We start from the raw sequence: 18,683 nt of genomic DNA on the forward strand, positions 1-18,683 counted from the left end.
CTGTTGGGGATTTATTCAAAACTGAAGGCATACTGAACTTGCATGGCAACCACAGCATCTTGCAGCGGCATGCTATTCCATCCAGTTTGCGTTTAGTTGGACCATCATTTATTTTTCAACAGGACAATGACCCCAAAAACACCTCCAGGATGTGTAAGGGCTATTTGACTAAGAAGGAGAGTGATAGGGTGCTACGCCAGATGACCTGGCCTCCACAGTCACCAGACCTGAACCCAATCGAGATAGTTTAGGGTGAGAGCTGGACCGCAGAGTGAAGGCAAAAGTGCCAACAAGTGCCATGCATCTCTGGGAACTCCTTCAAGATTGTTGAAAGACCATTTCCGGTGACTACCTCTTGAAGCTCATCAAGAGAATGCCAAGAGTGTGCAAAGCAGTAATCAAAGCAAAAGGTGGCTACTTTGAAGAACCTAAAATACAAGACATATGTTCAGTTGTTTCACACTTTTTTGTTAAGTATTTCATTCCACATGTGTTAATTCATAGTTTTGATGTCTTTAATGTGAATCTACAATTTTCAGTCATGAAAATAAAGATAACTCTTTGAATGAGAAGGTGTGTCCAAACTTTTAGTCTGTACTGTATATGACATTATATAGGGACAGTTTACTGGAGATTTCCCTGGCTCCAGCTTTGAAACAGGAGAGACACTGTGTCAGGGTTATAGGTGGAAGTCTAATAGTAGATGACACAATTGCAGCAGGCCAGCAGTCAAAGTCCATTGCAGAAGGAGCAACACATCCTTTATCCATGGGATAGCCATAGTTAATTATGAAAGACATGGGGATACAGTAATCACCCCAATAATTATTTGACTTTTTCCATTTTCCAATAAATTACATGTGTGGCCAGACAGGATTGGGATCAGTAGAGGTGTGGAGGAAATGTATGCAGATGTACACCTTCAACAATAATCTTAATGGCTACAGGGCAACTAAAATGTAATTCCAGCACCAAAAGTATAGCTATATCATTTCAAAATAAGTCTTGCTGTTAAAAACTGGACTAAACATATCACAGAGCACTTGTGTAACAACCTCATGCCAAAAATGTATCTACTAGTGGTTTCTGGACACATTTTTCATTTACTAGTTCACGTGCCATCCACTGAGGTGGTGTAATGCTGATATAAAATCCCTATTTGGTGACATATTCTCCCTGATGTGCAGGTTTGGTCAAATTTTCGTTCTGTGCCCATGTTTGTATTTACTATATGTCTGTTAATTGGCTGCATTTCTCTAAGTTCTGTCCATTAGTACAGTAGCAAATGCACCACACGGCTCAACTGCTTCAAGTAGGGTTATCAGTTTCTCATTTTACATGATATTTTCATGAGAAAAAGAAGATTAATACACAGATTGAGGAAATAATGTATTCTAGGAGCAAGTTACAACACCCCAGAGTCCTATCAAGTACTAACTACCCTTGATAAAAGCTTTTTGGCTTCCTGATTCCTAAAGATACGTAAAATACTGTTTTAACTTCCCCAAGTAGGGGCTTTGGTTTTTTCAGAAACTGGTGGTCAGTGAGACAATGATTATCCCATCAGACTAACCTAGTAGCATTATGGAAGTCATGTAAAATAAACTAAAGAAATGCACCCAAAGGCGTTTTGGAAATGCTACAATAAAGAAATCTTATTGGATCCCTACCACAAGCTGCATCCCTCATGGCGCCAACTTTCTGTCCATGATTGTGAGGGACGCAACATTCAAGCATCCCGTTCTGTAACTCAGTAGGACCTGGTATATATTTCTACTGTTGCTGGAACTCACAACAATTCTCATCTCTCTCAACCTCCTAAAAGAACACAAAATCAGGCAAAAAAAAAAAAAACCATTTAAAAACATTACGCAAAATTGCTAGCTTTAGAGCGTCGAAGATTTCAAAGATATTAATCCATCTAAAGCTCTAAAGCTGCCAAAACAGGCTGCTAAGTCACATACTGTACATCCTAAGTACTACATTGTGGAATCCAGTATGTTTGCTCACCCATATCATCGCTGGGTATAAACCTGTTATATAAGATAGATCATTCCTAATATGTTTGTGCGCAGCCGCACACAATTATTGCATTTATAATTGCTATCAGTAATCTCTGTACGTCTCGCTTTCTTACAAAGCATATGCCATGAGTTCTGAACACAAACACGCACACACAGAGCAGCAGAAAAACAGAATGTTCCCGTTAGGGGAATGTTCTTATGACAGAATTATTTTCCTGAGGAAAGAACACGCTGTCACAACCCTTGCCAGTCGCAGACAGCCAGTGACTGAAGCTGCACCCCTGGGCTCCTGCACCAGGATTTTTTTTAGGGTGGATAAACAAATAGGGCAAGAACAAGAGAGGCATTTTAACATGTTTGCTGCCAAAACAAGGAGGATGAGTAAATTCAATATTCTGGTAATTACGAGGGATATTCAAACAACCACTTGATTCAATTCAGATCCTAATCTGATCCATAAAAAGCACATCAAAATGTGCCTTTATATACGGCACCATCAGGATGAATAGAGTACCTAACCAAAAGCTACAGAGGCATGCATTATACAGAAGGCTGGAAAGCTGACTCTTGGTGTTATTCTCCTGACCAGGATAATAAAGATGTCAAGGAGCTGAAGTTTTTTGAAGTTCTCAGGTTATTTGGCCCATAAGGAGAGAGATACATATCTTATCCAATATGTATAACTGCATGTGTTAGTAATGTAAATGATAAACTGACATATGGGTCATCCCCAGAGTTAGGATTACCACCAACTTAAGGTCAGAATGCTACTAACATGATAGCGATGGCTAGCTTACTCATTCTCTTATAGGCCGAAATGCAAAACCTCTAACAGGGCACTCCAGCTGCCACATGTCATTACAGCCCTCCCATGTGGTAGGTGGATCCGTGACCCAGATGCAAGAAAACCTTTACATCCTTTGCTTGAAACAGCTGATACAAAAACACCCAAGGGTAAATACAAAGAAGAGCATCAAAGGGTATCAGTATTATCGTTATGTTCTTTTTTCCCCCCTTTCTTTAACCCGCTTAGTGAGGAGGTAGAAAAAGACCTTAAAAGGGGTTGTCCACTACTTGGACAACCCCTGCTCGTTCCACATGTTTGCACCCGTTAAAATAAAGAAAGCTTATACTCTCCTCCCATGCCAGCACCCTCACTCTCCTGGGGCTCACATGAGGTTGTTACATTACACCCTTATACATTAGCCCCATGCCCAAACATCATATAAGCTTTTTTATTTTATTTTAAAAAAGAGGAAAACAAAGGGAATGAGAAGTGGTTGTCCAAAAAGGGGTTTTAAGGTCTTGTGATACAAGTCTGCAGCGCGCAAACTGAAGACTTACAGCGCACACACAGCACACTGTCAGGATTCTATTATGTTGCAGTTGAGAGGTGGCAATCATATGACCACAAGTATGCGATAAGCATACTTCCATCCACATACTAACTAGATATGCTTGGGCTCAATCAATACAAGTGAATTGAGCGAGGTTGAACACGTCTAATCAGCAAGTGATTGCATGTATACAAATCTCATACTTGCGGTCACATGACCGCCTGAAATAGCCCTCAACCTCGAAGAATCCTGACCGCATTTGTTATATGTGACTGCAGACTTGTGTCATAAAACTGGACAATCTTTTTAATAACTGAACAAATTTTCACTTTTATTTCTCCCTATTTCTGCAGCCAGAAGAATTGAATTTATATGTGCCCCTCAACAGCGCTCACAAAATCTATAATGTGTTATTAATTTAAATTTGCTTTTCAAAGTGAATATAGGAAATAAAAGTTAGTTTTCTAAAGCTCTTCATTTACTTATTTTTTCATGGTAGTTACATTCACATTAAATAACCTGTTTTGCGTCCAGCACGCAGCATGTCCAGATCGTGGTCACATACCCTTAGTGATACATCGCTGAACTCAGAGCTTCTTTGCCTGCATCATACTGCTCTTAAATAAGGTAGCAAAAACCTGCTGACAGATTCCCTTTAACGTGTGCACATACTCTTACAGTTGTAAGGATATCCATTATGCGTGGATTTCTGTATTATTTTATGTCTGTGGAACACTTCCAAGGAATTTACAAATGGAGATCCGCAAGAAGAGGGGTGGGAGCCAGCCACTTGATTCAGAGACCAGAAAAATCCAGTGGAAAAAATGTATTGGAAAAGAATTTCTTCAATTAGAAAATATTTTTTATTATACAAATTTAAAAATCCAATGTTCCACAGTCCGCGGCAGATAAAGAGGTATTAGTCACACAGGACTACACATTTCAGCATGGTCTCAGAAGGCGTGAAAAACGTTTCCAATACATTTTTTCTGCTGGATTTTTCTATTTTTCATTACTTACTATATAGCTTTTTTGTGTGTGTGAGGGGGATTAGGTGGGAAGGGTTGGAGCAGATATTTTGTTAGTTTTAAAACTTATTTTATATTGATTTATATGTATTAGTGAATACATCCCCAAAACCCAAAATAGACTTTTAGTGAATATTATCTCTGTTTTTTTAAATCAAGTAGTTTTCACTGCAATGGTGGCATCTGCTGAATCCCCAGCTACAGGCAAAACACCCCCTCCCAAAGAATAGCTGATCTTGGTCTGTTATGTTGAGCAGACATCCAATAATCATGTAATCACCAGAACTAACAGAAGCATTTGGCATTGCATCTCCATGAACCCTATGTAGCTGAGAAAAGGGGAAAAGAACGAATCGGTGATAAACTGACTATCTTCTTTATGTCCTCTGCTGTCAGAGAACCGACGTGCTCCTATTAGATCACAGGAGAAGTGTTAATGTAGACATGACATTGCTGCAGAATGGAGACAGACGTCACTTGCCATTAAAACACAGCCAGTGATCAAACAGGGTTAATAGTAGAAAGGAGTGGTTTGAATTGCAGGACTCTGGTCCAGCGTCCAGGTAAGTGGTACCGTATTTTTCGGACTATAAGACGCACCGGACTATAAGACGCACCCTGGTTTTAGAGGAGGAAAATGGGAAAATAAAACTTTAAGCAAAAAATGTGGTCATGACACACTGTTATGGGGCGAGGATCTGCTGCTGCCACTGTTATGGGAGTAATGTCCCCAAATTCTCTACTAAGGTACCCCATCCTGGTAATGATCCTCCTGCCTTGTATATGATCCTGCTATAAACCCCCATCCAGCCTGTTCACATACCCCCCCCCCATCCAGCCTGTTCACATACCCCCCCCATCCAGCCTGTTCACATACCCCCCCATCCAGCCTGTTCACATACCCCCCCATCCAGCCTGTTCACATACCCCCCCCATCCAGCCTGTTCACATACCCCCCCCATCCAGCCTGTTCACATACCCCCCCATCCAGCCTGTTCACATGCCCCCCCATCCAGCCTGTTCACATGCCCCCCCATCCAGCCTGTTCACATGCCCCCCCATCCAGCCTGTTCACATGCCCCCCATCCAGCCTGTTCACATGCCCCCCCATCCAGCCTGTTCACATGCCCCCCCATCCAGCCTGTTCACATGCCCCCCCATCCAGCCTGTTCACATGCCCCCCCATCCAGCCTGTTCACATGCCCCCCCATCCAGCCTGTTCACATGCCCCCCCATCCAGCCTGTTCACATGCCCCCCCATCCAGCCTGTTCACATGCCCCCCCATCCAGCCTGTTCACATGCCCCCCCATCCAGCCTGTTCACATGCCCCCCCATCCAGCCTGTTCACATGCCCCCCCATCCAGCCTGTTCACATGCCCCCCCATCGAGCCTGTTCACATGCCCCCCCATCGAGCCTGTTCACATGCCCCCCCATCCAGCCTGTTCACATGCCCCCCCATCCAGCCTGTTCACATGCCCCCCCATCCAGCCTGTTCACATGCCCCCCCATCCAGCCTGTTCACATGCCCCCCCATCCAGCCTGTTCACATGCCCCCCCATCCAGCCTGTTCACATGCCCCCCCATCCAGCCTGTTCACATGCCCCCCCATCCAGCCTGTTCACATGCCCCCCCATCCTGCCTGCTCATATACTCCCATCGTGCTCATATACCATCCTGGTATATGGCCTGTATCCTATAGCACAGAGAAAAAAATAAACGTTTATACTCACCTTTTCCTCACTCCCTGCAGCCGATCATCTTCCTCTCTGCGCCACTGACCTGTGTGTGTGTGTGTGTGTGTGTGTGTGTGTGTGTGTGTGTGTGTGTGTGTGTGTGTGTGTGTGTGTGTGTGTGTGTGTGTGTGCGTGTGTGTGTGTAGCCGTTCCCCTGCTGCATCGCGATGTCTTCCTGTCTGTGCCGATCAGCTGACCAGCACAGATCAGCTGACCGGCACAGACAGGAAGTCATCGCGTGCAGCATGGGGGCGGCTCCACACACGGGGACGGGTGAGTGTACTAGTGATGGGAAATCTAGTTCATTTTGGTGATTAGTTCACCATGAACTAGTTCACTGAAAAGATTAGTTCAAAAGATTAGCTCATTTAGTTAATTTAGTTCAGTATTTCTCTGACCCTATCCTGTGAGGAGCTGATAGGAAATGCATCATGTGACCTGTGAACTAAATGAACTATATGAGCTGCTGAACTAAATGTTCTACTGAGAATGACTCAGGACAGTCTAGTTCAGTCTGATGCATCTCACTGAGCCCAGCAGCGCCCCCTGTGGTAGTGTAGAGTACTGACCCATAATGAATGTGTATGAGGGAGCGGAGGAGCAGTTCAGCATTCACCATTTTGAGAACAGAACAGGAGCCAGTGGTAAAGTTTTTAGCAAGACTACAGGAGGGTGATCCTCTACAGGAGGGTGATCCTATCACACAGACAGGTGAGGGGCATGAACCACACACAGAAACTCTCTCTCATACACACATATGAGCTGTGTCTGTCTACTGTGCAATTTCAATTTTTATTAATATTATTACTATTATATTTGTATTTGATGTGTGCTAGTGTTTTACTACCTTCAAGTGTGAGAGCAGGGAGCCTCCTGGAGCTGTATGAGGATCACTCTGTCTCCTCCCACTGCTGTTTAGTTCATAATGAACTAAATCTCTGTCAGGATGGTGAACTAGATGAACTAGTTCACTCTGAAGATTAGTTCATTTTGAACTACTCACTCACGAACTACCCATCACTAGAGTGTACTGATTCACTGCACCCCACGCTGGTAATGACGCGCGGGGAGCAGTGAATACAGCCGCACATGATCACTCCAGGCTGTAATTGCCAGGGGTGATCATGCCGGCTCTTTACTATGCGCGCGTCCCCGCTCATCCTTCCGCCCACCTGTCAGTGCCGGCTTCAGCGCTGAGAGATGGGCGGGAGGATGGGCGTGCATATGTAATGAGCGGGCCCACGTGGTCACGAGCAGGCGCTGCTGCTGCCTGCTCGTGCCCCCGATGACCCGCAGCACCCTCATTCCCAGCCGCAGCCCTATAGTCAGACCATAAGACGCACCCCCAACTTTCCCCCAACATTTGGGGGAAAAAAAGTGCGTCTTATGGTCCGAAAAATACGGCAACTGGGGGTTACATAGAGGGCCCGCGAATATCTCATCTTTCGCTGTCCCCAAAAAGATTGGGGCGTTTTCAAGACAACATGACAGATCTTTATCTCCCTGAACATCATCTACTGCGGTGAGGTAGGGAGGCCCTCAAATACTGATGGTCAGCTGGTCCTACTAAAAGTCGGATTCAGCCGTAATCAAACTTTTCTTTTCTAGGCCTCATCCTATGTTCAACAAACTGATTTCAGCCCTATTACTAGGCCACTGTAGTCCCTACATTTAATAGTCAGATAATAATTAATAATAATATTTATTCATTTATATAGTGCTATTAATTCCACAGCGCTTTACATACAGATGGCAACTTTTATTTTTATTTCTTAATCTAGATTTATTATTGATCAAAACATTAAAAGGGAACTGGTCACCTCAGAAAACACCATTTACCTGCATATATTAGAGTAATCTGCAGGTAAATAGCGTTACAATGCTGCCTGGCCGCCTTACTGAAAGTGCGGCTATCGGGAGAAAATGAACTTATTAACTCCTGGGAGCTGCTGCCTCACATCTTAGTAAGTGGTGACTTTAGCCACACAGAGCACATATGACTGGAAGACAGCGGCTCCTGAGAGGAAATAAGCTCATTTTTCCAGGTAACCTCACTTTTAGGAAGACCATGTGCAGACATTCAGTATATGGTGAGCGTTTTACCTCAGTGTTTGTAAGAAAACCAGGAGTGAAACAATCAGCGGAAAAGTGTAAAAGAAACACGAGCACCACGCCTGCATTCTCTCTCCCCCCACACCGGTTTTGGCTTCCAAATATTGAGGTACAAAACTAACCAAATACTGAAGTGTGCAAATCCTAAGGCAGCCAGACAGCAATAAAATGCTATTTATCTACAAATTAACCCTTTATATGCAGGTTAAAAGCATTTTTCTCAGGCAACCGGTTCCCTTTAAATTATGTGTCACCCATCGCTTCAACAACCGTAAACCCTACAAAAGTTTGGCCATCATTAGAAATGATTAGATTAACATACAAAAAGAATGTACCAAGAGCACTAACGTATCAGTCTCTAGTATATTAGTGCTAATAAATTCTCATTTCAACATGTTCCAAACATCTACTGCAGCCACACTGTCCCTAAGTGACATGACTTCATTGAAATTCTTATGAGAGGAATGTTACGCCACATCTAAAGTTAGGTTCTGCTTGATGATATTCTCTACCAATGTCATACATCTCAATGATATTATTTATAAATCAGCATTACACAGCACTAACATTGCTTAACCCCTGTATAGTCACCGCTGCCTCAAGGTAAACATATTTACAAGCCTTAAACCGGCAAATGTAAGAATGCTGAACCAAAAAGGAAAAAAATATATATATATTAACCGTCTCAGATCTTTGCCCTTGTTTGGAGTGAATTATTTTGAGACTGACTCTGTTCACGTCCATTTGGATCCTCAGAAGTAGGATATAAAGAAGTTATGATCAGCTCACTTGTGTTCACGTCCATTTGGACACTTTGATGCAATGGATGTTGTACATATGGGTACTTAAAACGGAACATACAAATAATCATGCAAACACAAGCAGCGATGCCTTAATGATTATTACTGCAGGCACAACTTTTACTTCCGTTGCAAAAAAAATGTAACTCATGAAGGACCTCATAGTAATCGATGGATCCCCTCTGCTTTTGCTTGCTTAACAGAAGCAAAGTATCACTTATTCAGTTTCTCCATTTCTAAAACGCAATAGACAAAAACAAAATGTTCAAACAGACATGTGAATGAAATCCGAAGGGAAAAAGAGTGCCAATAGGGTCTTACCACATATTATAGGGAGATGTTCATAAAGAGACACTTACCTAAAGAGGTTGTGTAAGTCAAAACCCTTATGCAAGCCTGAGATAATGGCAGCTGCCGCAGCCCCAGATATGGTAATCTTCAATGCTGGAGAGTAGAAAAAGGGTTAATGCCGCACTGCTGCCGAAGTAATGGACTCTTGATTTAATCAATTCTTTATTTTACAGGTCTACGCGTTTCAGAGGTCAGAGCCTGCATCATGATTCATTGTTGATTTTTCCTTTGTCGTGAAGAAGGAGGCTCTGACCTCTGAAAAGCGTAGACCTGTAAAATAAAAAAAAGAAATGAATTAATCAACAATCAATTACTCTGGCAGCAGCGCGGTATTAACCACGTTTCTCCTCTCCAGCTATGAAGTCAAATAGACATGTCAACAGAGCCTTAAAGGAGAAGTTCGAAACCATTTTAAATTTTTTTTTTTATTTCGGGCCTAAGAACTAACAGGCAGGTAGTTGCTAACTACCTGCATGTTGTGCCCGGCTCAGATCTCTGCCAGCACAAAGCGGTCACAGACAGCTCCTGCTGGCGATTCTGCATCTTACGCTGACGTTGCATCGGCAGAGCAGCAGCTTTTCTTCAGGTTTGCTCTGGTGACAAGGCAATACTGCCAATGTCAGGCTGAATAATAACAGCTCCCCACTGCCTAAATGCGGGTAGCCAGATGCCAACCAGCATGAGGTCGGCAATCACGCCCCGTCCACAAAGCAGTCCGGAAGAGCAAGAGCTTCTCTGCTGATGTCAAGCAGCAGAATCACTGGCAAGAGCGGTCTGTCACTGCTCTAAGTTGGGTAGAATAGACGGATAGTGAACATCAATCTGCCTGTTCATTCTTAGGCCCAAAGTTTAAAAATAAAATTCTCATGGAGATCATCTGTGAGGTGATCATACCTAGCTTAAACTTAATCTTCATCCTCAGAAAGAGCAAATTACATTAACTTATCCAAATTATTCCGTTTCACCCAAAATCAGTGCCCCACTGCTACTCAGACAAGTCATTCCATAAGTAAATAGAACACGGTAGCAATTGCCAAAATTAGCTTTCACTTTGTACAGCTTTTCTAAATAGAGCATTTCAGTAAAATACGACAGACATGGTTATTAATTTATGTAAAAGCCACAAATACAGAATTAAACAAAGAAAAAAAAAAAAAATCCTAGACTCCTAAGTCAGGTCTCCCCTCTCTAAGGACAAGCAATATAACAAAACATTTCCTCCTCAAAAGCTCCTGGCATCTGGGAATTCAGATTCTTTCGAGGAAAAGAAGCTGTCTGCAAGATTACACCCTTTCAGAGCTAATAATAGGGCACAAATGCAGGTATGGTAAGGTGACACAGAAGAAAATGCATACAAAGCAAGGCAAAATTATATAGTTGCCAGTGTATTCTCAAACAAAAAGGGACAGAAATCCTTTCTGCATAGTCTTCCGAGAAAATATAATTGTATAGATCTGACAGTTTAGGGGATGGATGTACATGGATACGAAAAGGTAAATAGTGCAGTTGGGGCCGCTAGGTTCTAACAAACTTATGTAGCGAAACCAGGGTAGTGAAGAATCCCACAAAGTTAATGACACGGTAAATAATCAGATGCTTCCACCAACAAATCAGGACTTAAACCCTCCAAAACATGCCCTGTATTCTCAATGTGCATTATGTATAACATTCACCATCTCATGTAAGCAACAAAATAACAGTCAATATTGTTCTCTGCAAGTGACCCATATCATCCAGACAATGCAGCCAATTACTTAAACCGCGGAAGCCAAAACACAGCACTGAGAAACGCACACACTCCGCAACCACCATCATCCTACTTACCAGGTTTGGCCATCAAGGTATTCATTAAAAACTGTAATTGTCCAGCCCTACATTGGGGGCTTTGGAAGCCTTGCAAAACCGCAGCAGAAACACACCGTATGTCCTAAAAGAGAATGGAAAACGTTTTACTGAGTCATAAAAAGAAAAATCAACATTTTATTCACAGTCTCTGGCCATGTTAGGCGATGTTCACATGTAAGTTAGAAATCCGTTTGGAACAGATCCATGTTTAAAAACAGAAAACTAGGCATCCATATTGTATCTGTATGACCCATTTTTATTCGGCTTTGAATGGATCCATTTTTACTGAAAGTGTCTCAAAATACCTCTATTGTTCTGGGCAGGCACAAAAAAAAAAAAAAAAAAAAAAAAAAGATCGGTGGACTATGCTTCATGATCTACTTTCCTTAGACTTTAAAGAGATCATCATTACATTAGCAGAGAGAAATGTAAACTGACGATATTTTTGAGAGAAAAGAAAAGGCTCTGTAAGTGAAGGTTTTGTTTTTATACTTCTGTTCCCCAAACACATCATACAAGTGGAAATAAAAACAGACATATGAACACACCCTTAGGTGGTTTAATCACGAGCCAAAGAAAAAGCAGCAGCTATCACATTGATGGATAGTTTCCAGCTATATTCACATGACCATATTGAAACTATGGAAGTGCAGATCTTTTTACAACACTTATTTTTATTGTGGCACACATGAGCTGCAACTTCAGACGTGAACAGCTACATACAACATGGACCTATTGCAGTCTACCAGTGAGAATTGTACAGGAAACAAGGACATCTGAATGAGCCTTTAGTTTATTTTTTAAAGGGATATTCTCAAGCTGACTTTTGAGCAGCTCATTGCTTTTTACTCTCTTTCCCATCATGATTCCGAGGGCAGGAACTCCTCCTTGAGCGAGTCGAGTGTGAGTAGCAGATATTGTGATAGAGATATTGATGAGTAGCAGAACTGTAGTGTTAGTAGAGCTAGAAAGCCCAACACAAGTTCTGGAGACAGGTGGCTAAGATATTAGAAGTTGATGCCTAATTCCTCAGTCATGGTCTGGGCAGGTACATAGGCAGAGCTTCATGGAAACCAGCTGTACACTATGAAAAATGATGGAAAGTGTCCCAGTGAATCTTAATAATTCAACTGCATATTGAAAATAATAGCCATTATCTCGTTGCCAGCTCCGATGAACAGTAATGCATAGTGGAAGAGACAAACAAAAAAAAAAATGGCAGAAAAAATGTTTTGTGGAAAAAAAACTTCTTTAATTTTTCCATTAAAAGTCCATGTGAAACAGAGTAATAGGGAATTGGTACAAGAGTTGGCAAATTTCAACCGACCACGATTAAGACAGTGATTGGTTGAAATGCCTCAATTCTTTTTTGAACTTAGTCACGCCCCAGCATTATAATGGATGACACCACAGGTCCTTCAACATCACTTCTCTGCGGAGTTCCGCCCATTATGGTCACATGATCGTGACATCAGCACAGGTCCTGCACAATAACTTCTCCAATGCTGAGCTCTGGAGTTCAACATTGGAGAAATGGTGGTGAGATTATGAATGGTGCTGCTGAGCCGTAATACCGGACCCAGACATGTAGGAAAAGTGGTAATGAATCTGGATATCACAATTCAGAGACTTTCTTTATAAACAATCTGCTCAGGCTGGATTCACATGTTAAGACAACGATGAGATGACCAGTCGGAGGTCTCCTAAGCCAAGCTCGATAGCTTCAGAAATGCCTATGATGTGGTGAAGTTTGGGTCTGGAGAACTGTGTTCAGTCCAGGTTTCATCCTCAAAAGTAGCCTGAAAAGTTACCCTGAGACTGGGCACTAATAACTAGAGACTCTGATAAGTAAGGCTTACTATTTATTCCTTGTGACAGGCCAATGTGCCATTACCCTGTGCCACACTGGACTCTGTGCATAGGAGTCTGATACATTCCATAAACGCAGTGGTTATGCTTCCATCATGCCCCCAATGCATGCCACAGATTTCTCTCTATATAGATGATACAAAGAAACTCCGTTGCAGGCATCTCATTATTACACTGGACTCTCGACTGACGGCACAAAATCCAGGGTGGAGCGGTAAAATAATGAAACGTCGACTACGAAAGTCATTAAAAGGAAGCTTTGTTTATAGATGGACAAAGTATCTGGTCTTATCAAATCTTTACTCAAAACTCTGAATTTACATGCTACGCTACACCCACAATTATGACCTTGCCGTTTGTAGTTGGCCATGCTCATAAATTCTGTGCTGGAATATTATTACAGCATATCACGAGACTGGGGCTCTGGAAGAACACAACTGCATGAAGAATGCCATGAACGGACCTCGTGCAGACTGAAGGTTACACACTTTCCAGCAGTATCATAGAAACAGTATAAAACGTCATATCAAAATACTGTTATAAACATGACTCACATTAGTTACAAAGAGTGAATGCAACATAAAAGGTTACATTGTCCTTATATCATTGCCTGCTGCCAATGTCTATTATCTCCCTATGGATTGAAGTGAAAGCCAAAAAGGAATGTGCTTTAATTGCAGTAAAGTAAATATCATAAAGCAGAGTAGTTGACACGTGTTTGTCAAGTCAGCACACTCTCTGTGTCCCTACCTAGGCAAGGCCTTGGCTATAACAAGAAGGTCATGTTAATACCAGTGCTAAGCAGCTCTTGGCTACAGGAGGGTGCCAAGAAACACAGGGCTGTCCCCTCTTGGTCCCGTGGTGCAATAGTCAGCTGCTCTCTGCAGCTGTCAGAATCAGAGATCCCAGCAAAAAAGACATTTTTCCATAGATCAATCTCATGCATTTATCACAGGAGCAAATAGATTCTTTTTTTAGCACATAAGGTCTTTATTTCCAGAACCCATGAGCTCTAATAAACAGAATAAAATGGCCCGTCGTTTGCCAGTACAACATCACACAAAGCTACTTGTACAAGAAGACAACATCAGATTGGTAATAACTCCTACGACCGATCGTCCTTACACAGTGATGTCCATCTGTCACTCCTCATATGTGGGCCGGAGGTGGTCATAAGAGAATAACATTTTGAAGGGAGAAAATAATGGATTTATCCTTAAAATAATTTCAGCTGTTGATTATTTCTGATATCCGCAGAACATGGAGCAACCTCCTAACACAAAAAGCTGACTGATCCAGAAATATCTGGAGAGAGCGCTCCACTTGTGATATTGAAATAGAAGTGTTAAGCCTCACGATATATAGTAACAAAAAAGGCAAAGATAGGAGATTGCTTGGATTGTGTTTAACGAGAAAAAGAACGCTGGAGGCCGATACAAGACTGTGATTGATAGTCACTAGTGATGAGCGAGCATGCTTGTCACTACTCGGTACTCGCACGAGTATCACTGTACTCGGGCTGCTCGGCGGGGACCGAGTAATCTCGCGATACTCGTGCTTTACTCGTGGTCTTCATTTCTGCATGTTGGCGCTCTTTTGAGAGCCAGCCCTCATGCAGGGATTGGCTGGCAGACCACTGCAATGCCACAGCCCTGTTAGTTGTGGAATTGCAGTGATTGGCCGGCCTGCACAGCGTCACCGAGCCTTTATATCGGCCGGCGCGCTGTGCTCTGCTCACAGCTATTCTGACAGTGAGTGTAGGGAGAGTGTCGCTGATTCAGGGAAAGCTTTGCGGCCCTTTATAGCTTTTTCAGTTGCAGGGCTGCAAACAGTGTGACCAAAAGTCCTTCTCAGGACTATTCTAGTTGTATACAGGCAGGCAGGGTATAGCCAGGTCGGAGTACAGTAGCAGAGTCCTTCTCAGGACTATTGTTGCTATATACAGGCAGGGTATAGCCAGGTCTGAATACAGGCTAGTGACCAAAAGAGTCCTTGTCAGGACTATTGTAGCAGTATACAGGCAGGCAGGCAGGCAGGGTAGTGGTGACCGTATACCAGCCTTCATATCTGGGGCTGGTGTACACAGTGTAAAACAGTCCAGATAGTGTCTGACTTGTCTGTACTGTAATTGTCGCTCCCCAAAAAAACCTGTTAGTAGGTTATTATTGCGTCCGTGCTTGGTTTTTAAAACCGCACGTGTGTGCCTGTTGGTGGCAGCGTACAGGTGCACTGGTGTGCGTTTACCAAACTATTATATAACGCACAAGTGTAGTGTATAATACACGTCAGTCAGCAGTGGCTGATAGTGTCAGAGTTCTTAATTTTTGCTCCTAAAACCTGTGTTAGGTTATTATTGCGTCCGTGCTTGGTTTTTAAAACCGCACGTGTGTGCCTGTTGGTGGCAGCGTACAGGTGCACTGGTGTGCGTTTACCAAACTATTATATAACGCACAAGTGTAGTGTATAATACACGTCAGTCAGCAGTGGCTGATAGTGTCAGAGTTCTTAATTTTTGCTCCTAAAACCTGTGTTAGGTTATTATTGCGTCCGTGCTTGGTTTTTAAAACCGCACGTGTGTGCCTGTTGGTGGCAGCGTACAGGTGCACTGGTGTGCGTTTACCAAACTATTATATAACGCACAAGTGTAGTGTATAATACACGTCAGTCAGCAGTGGCTGATAGTGTCAGAGTTCTTAATTTTTGCTCCTAAAACCTGTGTTAGGTTATTATTGCGTCCGTGCTTGGTTTTTAAAACCGCACGTGTGTGCCTGTTGGTGGCAGCGTACAGGTGCACTGGTGTGCGTTTACCAAACTATTATATAACGCACAAGTGTAGTGTATAATACACGTCAGTCAGCAGTGGCTGATAGTGTCAGAGTTCTTAATTTTTGCTCCTAAAACCTGTGTTAGGTTATTATTGCGTCCGTGCTTGGTTTTTAAAACCGCACGTGTGTGCCTGTTGGTGGCAGCGTACAGGTGCACTGGTGTGCGTTTACCAAACTATTATATAACGCACAAGTGTAGTGTATAATACACGTCAGTCAGCAGTGGCTGATAGTGTCAGAGTTCTTAATTTTTGCTCCTAAAACCTGTGTTAGGTTATTATTGCGTCCGTGCTTGGTTTTTAAAACCGCACGTGTGTGCCTGTTGGTGGCAGCGTACAGGTGCACTGGTGTGCGTTTACCAAACTATTATATAACGCACAAGTGTAGTGTATAATACACGTCAGTCAGCAGTGGCTGATAGTGTCAGAGTTCTTAATTTTTGCTCCTAAAACCTGTGTTAGGTTATTATTGCGTCCGTGCTTGGTTTTTAAAACCGCACGTGTGTGCCTGTTGGTGGCAGCGTACAGGTGCACTGGTGTGCGTTTACCAAACTATTATATAACGCACAAGTGTAGTGTATAATACACGTCAGTCAGCAGTGGCTGATAGTGTCAGAGTTCTTAATTTTTGCTCCTAAAACCTGTGTTAGGTTATTATTGCGTCCGTGCTTGGTTTTTAAAACCGCACGTGTGTGCCTGTTGGTGGCAGCGTACAGGTGCACTGGTGTGCGTTTACCAAACTATTATATAACGCACAAGTGTAGTGTATAATACACGTCAGTCAGCAGTGGCTGATAGTGTCAGAGTTCTTAATTTTTGCTCCTAAAACCTGTGTTAGGTTATTATTGCGTCCGTGCTTGGTTTTTAAAACCGCACGTGTGTGCCTGTTGGTGGCAGCGTACAGGTGCACTGGTGTGCGTTTACCAAACTATTATATAACGCACAAGTGTAGTGTATAATACACGTCAGTCAGCAGTGGCTGATAGTGTCAGAGTTCTTAATTTTTGCTCCTAAAACCTGTGTTAGGTTATTATTGCGTCCGTGCTTGGTTTTTAAAACCGCACGTGTGTGCCTGTTGGTGGCAGCGTACAGGTGCACTGGTGTGCGTTTACCAAACTATTATATAACGCACAAGTGTAGTGTATAATACACGTCAGTCAGCAGTGGCTGATAGTGTCAGAGTTCTTAATTTTTGCTCCTAAAACCTGTGTTAGGTTATTATTGCGTCCGTGCTTGGTTTTTAAAACCGCACGTGTGTGCCTGTTGGTGGCAGCGTACAGGTGCACTGGTGTGCGTTTACCAAACTATTATATAACGCACAAGTGTAGTGTATAATACACGTCAGTCAGCAGTGGCTGATAGTGTCAGAGTTCTTAATTTTTGCTCCTAAAACCTGTGTTAGGTTATTATTGCGTCCGTGCTTGGTTTTTAAAACCGCACGTGTGTGCCTGTCGGTGGCAGCGTACAGGTGCACTTGTGTGCAATTTCCAGAAACTTTGATATAACGCACAAGTAGTGAATATACACGTCAGCAGTGCACAGCATTGCAAAATGCGCAAGGGCATTGGCAAGGAACAAGGAAGTGGACGTGATGGTGGTGCAGGCAGAGGCCGAGGTCGTGGGCAAGCTCTAATTTCGCCACAACAAAGGGCCACATCTAGTCGCTCGCACGTCCTGTCCCAAATTCTTGGGGACCGCAGCAGTACACCGCTCTTGAACCAAGACCAGTGTCAACAGGTTGTTAGTTGGATAGCGGATAATGCTTCCAGTCAGATTGGCACCACCACAAACACTCTGTCTTCCACACGGTCAAGTGTCAGTAGCCGTGATACTGCACCGCACATTTCTGAACCTGATCCTCCTTCCTACCACCAGGCTGAGTACACGTCCTCCTCGGACATTAATGATCCCACACTTGGACACTCGGAAGAGCTGTTCACGTTTCCATTCACACATTCTGGCCTCTCGCCAGCTCATATTGAAGTGGGTCATGAGGAGATCGTCTGTACAGATGGCCAAATATTTGAGCAGCCACGTTCTCACGAAGTTGGCAACGTGTCTCAACAAGTGGTGGACGATGATGAGACACAATTGTCAGCAAGTCAGGAGGAGGAGCAGGGTGCGGAAGAGGAAGACGACGTGGTGGATGATCCAGTAACTGACCCAACCTGGCAGGAGGATATGCAGAGCGAGGACAGCAGTGCACAGGGGGAGGGAGGCGTAGCATCACAACAGGCAGTAAGAAGCAGGGTGGTGGCCCCAGGCAGAAGTCAGGCAACCGTTCCCCGGAACAACACGACGACACAAGGTGCCTGTCCAAATGTTAGGTCTTCACGAGTCTGGCAGTTTTTTAAGTTGGATCCAGATGATTCAAAAAAGGCCATTTGCAACACCTGCCGTGCCAGCATCAGCAGGGGTACCAAAACTAGCAGCCTGACCACCACCAGCATGATCAGGCACATGTCAGCCAAGCACCCGACTTTGTGGGAAGTACAACAGAGTCGAGGAGCAGTGCTTGCTGATGTCACTGCTACGTCTTCGCTGGTTGTGCATGCGAGCCAATCCTCTGTCCATGCTGCCTGCGAACAAGCCTCCTCCACTCCTGCACCTACAGTTGCCTACGCAGAAAGAACACCATCATCAAGCACGTCCTTGTCCCAGCGCAGCGTTCAGTTATCCATTCAGCAAACCTTTGAACGCAGGCGCAAATACACTGCCAACACCCCACATGCCACAGTTCTAAATGCTAACATTTCGC

General features: G+C 43.5%; 1 protein-coding gene across 6 annotated transcripts in view; it reads right to left on the reverse strand.

Annotated features, from left to right (window-relative positions):
- Positions 1 to 18,683, reverse strand: part of ZMIZ1 (zinc finger MIZ-type containing 1) — a 553,945-nt gene that overhangs the window by 383,398 nt on the left and 151,864 nt on the right. For all 6 annotated transcript variants that reach the window (XM_075349063.1, XM_075349058.1, XM_075349062.1 and 3 more), the window contains exon 2: positions 11,212 to 11,314. The gene's annotated coding sequence lies outside the window, so the exon portion shown is untranslated. The remainder of the gene's footprint in view (positions 1 to 11,211; positions 11,315 to 18,683) is intronic.

The sequence above is a fragment of the Anomaloglossus baeobatrachus genome, chromosome 5 (genome assembly GCF_048569485.1).
Source record: "Anomaloglossus baeobatrachus isolate aAnoBae1 chromosome 5, aAnoBae1.hap1, whole genome shotgun sequence".
NCBI lineage: Eukaryota > Metazoa > Chordata > Amphibia > Anura > Aromobatidae > Anomaloglossus > Anomaloglossus baeobatrachus.